The sequence below is a fragment of the Chiloscyllium punctatum genome, chromosome 36, assembly GCF_047496795.1.
Source record: "Chiloscyllium punctatum isolate Juve2018m chromosome 36, sChiPun1.3, whole genome shotgun sequence".
In the NCBI taxonomy this organism is placed as follows: Eukaryota; Metazoa; Chordata; class Chondrichthyes; order Orectolobiformes; family Hemiscylliidae; genus Chiloscyllium; species Chiloscyllium punctatum.
This window is the reverse complement of record NC_092774.1, coordinates 37443632-37449878: the sequence shown is the minus strand read 5'-3', so window position 1 is coordinate 37449878 and position 6247 is coordinate 37443632. Positions and strand designations below refer to the sequence as shown.

At 48.9% G+C, this 6247-nt stretch overlaps 2 non-coding genes across 2 annotated transcripts; both read right to left on the bottom strand.

Annotated features, from left to right (window-relative positions):
- Nucleotides 1-2143: 2143 nt before the first annotated feature.
- trnae-uuc (transfer RNA glutamic acid (anticodon UUC)) lies at nt 2144-2215 on the bottom strand. Its single transcript has one exon. It is a non-coding gene; the product is annotated as a tRNA-Glu (tRNA).
- A 2482-nt stretch (nt 2216-4697) lies between these two features.
- Nucleotides 4698-4771, bottom strand: trnan-auu (transfer RNA asparagine (anticodon AUU)). The gene has a single exon. It is a non-coding gene; the product is annotated as a tRNA-Asn (tRNA).
- Nucleotides 4772-6247: the final 1476 nt, after the last annotated feature.

Sequence of the window (6247 nt, the reverse complement as noted above, 5' to 3'; positions counted from 1 at the left end):
CTGCACTGATCTTCCGAAAACTAACCCACTCAGATCCATTTTCCTATCCTTCATAACTTGCACACAGACTCCCAAGGGTGGAATTATTCCTGAGTTCCTGGTGCCATGAGGCAGCAGTGCTAACCCTGAGCCACCATGGAGTTGTGATTGTGGGGTGTCGGGAAGGCAATTGCAGTCCAGCAGAAGACTAAAACAGCCCACCGACTCTCCCACTGCACCCACTGTCAGAAATGGCAGGAGGTTCAGACCTGGGAGGTGACTGAAGGCATCATCACTGGTCGGATCTGATTGCTGGGAGCGCTGGTGCCCCCGCTGGTGCTTCCGCAAGTTGTAGGAAAACATGAACCTCTTCCCACACTCGGTCCAGCTGGAGGGCATCTCCCAGGTGTGGGCAGATATGTGCTTCAGTAGGGCAGAGGAATTGCTGAAGGCCTTCCCACACTTAGGGCAGCAGAATGGCCTCCCCTCCTCCGCCACTGTCCCCCCCCCCCCCCCCCCCCAACACGCCCGTGTGGTCCAGCTGGTGATTCAGCAGTGTGGATGAGCAGGTAAAGACCTTCCCACATTCGAGGCAGGAGAATGGCTTCTCCCCGGTGTGGATAGACTGGTGCCTCAGCAGGGCCGAGGAATTGCTGAAGGCCTTCCTGCACATAGGGCAACTGAACGACCTCTCTACCATTTGGACACACCAATGGGCCAGTACATCGGAGGAAAGAGCAATGCCCCTCCTGCAGTTGGGGCAGAAGAACGGCCTCTCAGTGTGGACCCACTGGTGTCTCAACAGATGGGAAGAACTGCTGAAGGCCATCTCGCACTTGGGGCCGGAGAACAGCCTTCCACGGTGTGGGCCAACTGGTCCGTCAGCAGGGCAGAGGAATCACTGAATGCCTTTCCACACTCAGGGCAGCAGAAGGGCCTCTTCCCCTCTGTGGACCCATTGGTGCTTCAGAACCCTTTCAAATTTCACAATATCCTTCTGATTGGAGGGACACCAGAATTGCACACAATATTCTAAAAGTGGTCTCACAAATGTCCTGTACAGCCACAACATAACTTCGCAACTCCAATTCAGGCAGCATCCAAGCAGCTTCGAAATCGACGTTTCGGGCAAAAGCCCTTCGTCAGGAATAAAGGCAGTGAGCCTGAAGCATGGAGAGATAAGCTTATCTACGTTTTTCTCTTGTGGTGTTCGTAGTTTCTCTGTGCTGCAGTGTGTCGTGGCTCGTTGAAATAATGTCCTGATGCAGCTTCGTTTGTGGGTGTTGGGATGATTGCTTCTGTGGTTAAGTATTTGGTTTGTGTGTGTTGTTTTTCTGTAGATGCTAGTTTGAAGTTCCCCATTGACTGTTCGCTCTACTGAGACATCGAAGAATGCTGTTTATTGTTGTTCTCCTCTTTATCAAACTAGGAGCCCCCCTCAGGCCATAGTCTCACTACTTGGAACACCAATATACGGACTAGTTAAAGGCCTACACTGAGGACTAAAACACCAAGTCGAAGATTCATGCCACTCCATTTACTCCATCCAAGAATTCCCAAACACCAAAGACACGAAGATAGAAGAGGATGGAATAATGTTGTCCTTTGACATAACAGCCCTGTTCACATCCATTAACATCAACGTGGCCAAAGAAAACTGAAGACACTACTCGAAGAACTAAAGACAAAAACACAGAACCAACTTCAGCAGCAAAGATAACACTGTCAACCTCGTGGAACTGTACCTTATCACCCACTTCATATTCAGTAACAAGCCCTACAAACAAAACAACGAAACGCCCATGAAACACTTCTGTCATCAAAAAATGAAACAAATTAGAGGAAACCTACAACACCATCAACAATCTCCTTCCTGGCATAAAATTAACAAAAGAGGAGAACAACAACAAAGTGCCATATCTAGATGTCACAGTAGAGCGAACAGTCAATGATAAATTCAAAACAGCCTCTGCAGGAAAGCCACACACGCGAACCAAGTACTTAGCTACAGAAGTAATCATCCCTACACATACAAACAAATCTGAACGAGGACACTGTTTCAACGAACCACAACACAGTGCAGCACCCAGTGACTACGAAGACCAACAAGTAACTCTACAACTTTAAGGAGAACGAGCAGCCAAAAAAGCACACTGCAAATTGCTTCCCTGACCGGGAATCGAACCCGGGCCGCAGCGGTGAAAGCGCCGAATCCTAACCACTAGACCACCAGGGAGACGACAGTGAAGTTTGACAGCCCTACTGAAAACTGCTTCCCTGCCCGGAAATCGAACCCGGGTCACGGTATTGAGAAGGCTTCCACCAAAGTTGTTTCTTGTATCCATTGCTCCCGATGCGGTCTCCTCTACATTGGGGAGACTGGAGCCCCGTCGCAGAGTCAAGTCACAGCGTTTGAGGGAACATCTCCAGGACACCCATCGCCCTGTGGCCCAACATTTCAACCTCCCCTCCCACTCTGCCAGGGACATGCAGGACCGGGGCCTCCTCCATCGCCCCTCCCTCCCCACCCGATGTCTGGGGTAAGAACGCCCCAACTTCTGCCTCGGATACATTCAACCCCAGGACATCGATGTGGACTGCACCAGTTTCCTCATTTCCCCTCCCCCCCACCTTACCTGAGTTCCAACCTTCCAACTGAGCGCTGTCCTCAGGACCTGTCAATCTCCCTTCCCACCGATCCGCTCCATGCTCCTCTCTGACCTGTCACCTCCGTCCCCACCCCCATTCACCTATTGTACTCTTTGCTACCTTTGGCCCAGCACCCCCCAATTAATCTCGCCACTCCTGGAAGCGTCCTGCCTCTGTTCCTGATGAAGGGCTTTTGCCCGTAACGTCGATTTTCCTGCTCCTCGGAAGCTGTCTGACCTGCTGTGCTTTTCCAGCACCACTCTGATCTAAACTCTGGTTTCCAGCATCTACAGTCCTCACTTTTGCCTAACCAATAAACCCAGTGTGCCGATTTCACATCAACAAACTGACACAAGCGGACACAACGTCTACAGAAACCCTAGCACATTACTTTACATTAAAAACATCTGGGAAATGATGTCCAGACAACTCAACCCTCTCAGCATCATGGTAGTCCACAAACCTCCCAACACACTCAAACAGCGGCTAATGAACCTGAAATACCCGATACAAACAACCAGCAAACGAATGTTATTTATAAAATACCATACAAGGAAATATATACATGAACTCTGCCACACAGGTCTCTGTGGCAAGAAATGCTGGGATGAGATACGGAAGATTTTTTTCAGCCAAAACGAATCGGCACTGACTGGACAGCCATTTAAAATCAAGGCTGTCAGCCCAGGATGGAAGATCCGAAGGGATGGACAGTTTTCTTATTTCCTGAAGATTTACAAAGGTGAGACTGGGTTTTGGTGTTTGTTCCCTTTCCACTCCCAAGAGCCGCAGTGGTTGGGGCGGTGAGTTGGGGAAAGTGAAATGTGCCCGTGAGCAGCGTGTGGGGCTATTTCAGCTTCCCCTCCTCTGACAGCGCTGTGAGTTGACTCTGATGTTCTCAGGGACATTTACTGACGCGAGACAGTGAAAGGATTCTCATTCCCGCAGATCAGGAATTCAAACCATATGCCGGCTTCAGGACAATGAGAAAGATTAATTGGGGTGCGTGAAGAAGCTGTGAGCTGCATTTCAAACAGGTAGGTGGAGTCAGATGCGTCATCCATTGCGCCCCTGGCCCTGTGCGGATCAAACGCCACCATGCTGCAGAGTTCTGACGTTGACACGGACATGCGCAGCAATGGGAACATTCACAATGTGAACAACCAAAGATAATCTAAATCACAGATTCCCTTCCACAGGCCCAACTTTGTGAAGCAGTATCTTTCATTGGCAAATCAAACACCTTTGTCCTCAGGTGCCTGCTTAACTTCGATCACGACTTCACGCCCCTCACTGTTCTCGTCTCATTTCAAAACACTTGGCTCATCGCCTCAATAGCAGCTCTGTGGGTTTCTGCTTGTTCCACCGTGACAGGCAGTGGGCTACAGATTCCCGACCAGTCCCAATGTGATTGAAATATTTCAACCCGTCCACTGACTGCATTTAAAAAAAAAACCGTGGAGCAATCTCCCTTTTCTTTTGACGTCGTTTCTCAACTGTCGTCGGCAGGGTTCATACCTGCGTGGGGGAACCGCAATGGATTTCATGTCCATCGCATTCAGTACTCGGCCCACCAATACAGAACCACACTGACAGCTTCATTTCCCAGGTCTGTCTGCCTGTGGAGCTGCGAAAGAGTAAATCATTGCTGAGTTTGTTTGAATCCAATCACTTCACAGGTTTCAAAAGGGTTAAATATCTGCAAATGGCGAGTCTGAGTGTTTCATCCCGAAAGATGAAATGGACGTTCAGTCAAAAACAGAAATTGCAGGAGCAACTCAGGAGGTCAGGCAGCATCTGTGGAAAGAGAATCAGAGACAATATTTCAGAACTCGTCTTTTTCCTCATCCAGGTACAGCCAAACCTGCTGAGTTTTTCCAGCAGTTTCGCTTTCTGTCTCGGATTCTCAGCATCCGCAGTCCTTTACGTTAGAAATTCAATCAATTCAGAAACCCCTTTGTGCTGCCTCAGTGGAAAAGATTTCCGTTTGGGAAACATTTTCCTGAAACCATTAAGAACGTGCACGTTCGCAGCCAAGAAAGCGGTAGGAGCGAGAACAAGAAACACACCGTCCCTGGGTGGTCTCGAACCACCAACCTTTCGGTTAATAGCCGAACGCGCTGACCAATTGCGCCACAGAGACAGACCCGAGCGCCAGGCCCACAGTGTCTTTGAGGAACCTACTATTCAATTCATAATTCAACCCGCCCCGCCCAAAATTACCATTGTCTTCTATCAGTTTTACTTTTCCATAATAAAGCCTTGGACATTCATTATGGAGACATGGGGACAGCCTGATCCCACCATCTGCAGGCACATCCATGTCACGACGAACGAGCTCTCCTACACCGGGGCCATCGCCCTCCGAGCCTTTCAGTGTTTTGCCTTTTCCCGAATTTTCTCATTGGCCCCGAGCCGAGAATGGGTTTGAATTCCTGATGTGCAGAGAATTCTTTCAATGTCTCGGGTCAGTTGATGTCCCGAGAATATCAGAGTCAATCAGCCTCTTAAACAAGGGGACGGTGTCTGGACTGTCTCTGCTCAGTCCGTCAGTTCATCCTTCATTCTCCTCTAATTCCACTTCCCAAAGAGTTTCTAAAGATTCACAAAGCTGGAGACTGGGATTTGTGTTTTACTTCCTGAACATTTTTCCACCTGCTAACTGACAATATTTTGCCAAAACCTCTTCCCCATTGTAACACATGCATCATGTCCAGGGATGAGCAATTTCCATTATGTGGAGACATTCCCAAGTTTGGGAATGTTCTCTTTGGAGCAAAGATGGTTAACTGGAGATTTCCAGGGGTTTCTGTCAATGATGGGAGAAGACGTGGTGTTTTCGCTGCTCGTTGGATGCTGCCTGAACTGCTGTGCTCTTCCAGCACCACTAATCCAGTATTTGGTTTTCAGCATCTGCAGTCATTGTTTTTACCTTGTTGATTTTAACCCTACTGCGAATCCTCTTGCAAGGATGCCTGCCTTGAAGAAGTTTTCCTCCTCTCTCTACAAGAATCTCAGTGAGTCCCTCTCCCACTGCAACTCCCAGGTCATTTCCTCTGCTCTGAAGCTCTTCAACCATGTTATGAAACAAACTCGGTACCACAGCCACATTTGCCTAGTTTCAAACTTCCAGCTCAGTTACTGTCTCCTTGACTTGTCCGACCTGCCTATCTTCTTTTCCACCTATCCACACCACCCTCTCCTCCTTGACCTATCACCTTCATCTCCTCCCCCACTCACCCATTGTACTCTATGCTACTCTCTCCCCACACCCACCCTCCACTAGCTTATCTCTCCATGCTTCAGGCTCACTGCCTTTATTCCTGATGAAGGGCTTTTGCCCGAAATGTCGATGTCGCTGCTCGTTGGATGCTGCCTGAACTGCTGTGCTCTTCCAGCACCACTAATCCAGTATTTGGTTTTCAGCATCTGCAGTCATTGTTTTTACCTTAATGATCAGAAGAACCTATTGCCACTGACTAGGGTCAGTTACCAGAGGACAGGGATTGCAGTTCTTTAATGGAAAGCAGCATTTGTGTCAAACAAACACAGCGAATACTGCAGAAAGCCAACGGGTCGAGTAGCATCAGTGGAAAGGTAAACAGAGCCGACGTTTTGA